The sequence below is a fragment of the Mizuhopecten yessoensis genome, unplaced genomic scaffold (assembly GCF_002113885.1).
Source record: "Mizuhopecten yessoensis strain PY_sf001 unplaced genomic scaffold, ASM211388v2 scaffold8935, whole genome shotgun sequence".
NCBI lineage: Eukaryota > Metazoa > Mollusca > Bivalvia > Pectinida > Pectinidae > Mizuhopecten > Mizuhopecten yessoensis.
In genome coordinates this window covers 31,315-31,686 of record NW_018407796.1, presented here as the reverse complement: position 1 = coordinate 31,686, position 372 = coordinate 31,315, and the positions used below count along the sequence as shown (strand labels likewise).

Genomic DNA, 372 nt, shown 5'->3' with positions numbered 1-372 from the left:
TATAGTGAGACACTCATACTTTGGTTTGTGTGTACAGTGGGACCATCATATTTTTGTTTGTGTGTACAGTGAAATACTCATACTTTGGTTTATCTGTACAGTGAAATACTCATACTTTGGTTTATCTGTACAGTGGGACAATCATACTTTGGTTTGTGAGTACAGTGGGACACTCATACTTTGGTTTATCTGTACAGTGAAATACTCATACTTTGGTTTATCTGTACAGTGGGACAATCATACTTTTGTTTTTGTGTACAGGGACCATCATACTTTGGTTTGTGTGTACAGTGAGACACTCATAATTTGGTTTGTGTGTTCAGTGAAATACTCATACTTTGGTTTATCTGTACAGTGGGACACTCATACTTT

The 372-nt window shown here is 36.3% G+C and overlaps 1 protein-coding gene across 1 annotated transcript in view; it reads right to left on the bottom strand.

Annotated features, from left to right (window-relative positions):
* The window catches only part of LOC110456873, a 40,987-nt gene that overhangs the window by 25,441 nt on the left and 15,174 nt on the right, over positions 1–372 (bottom strand). The gene's annotated exons all lie outside the window — the stretch shown is intronic.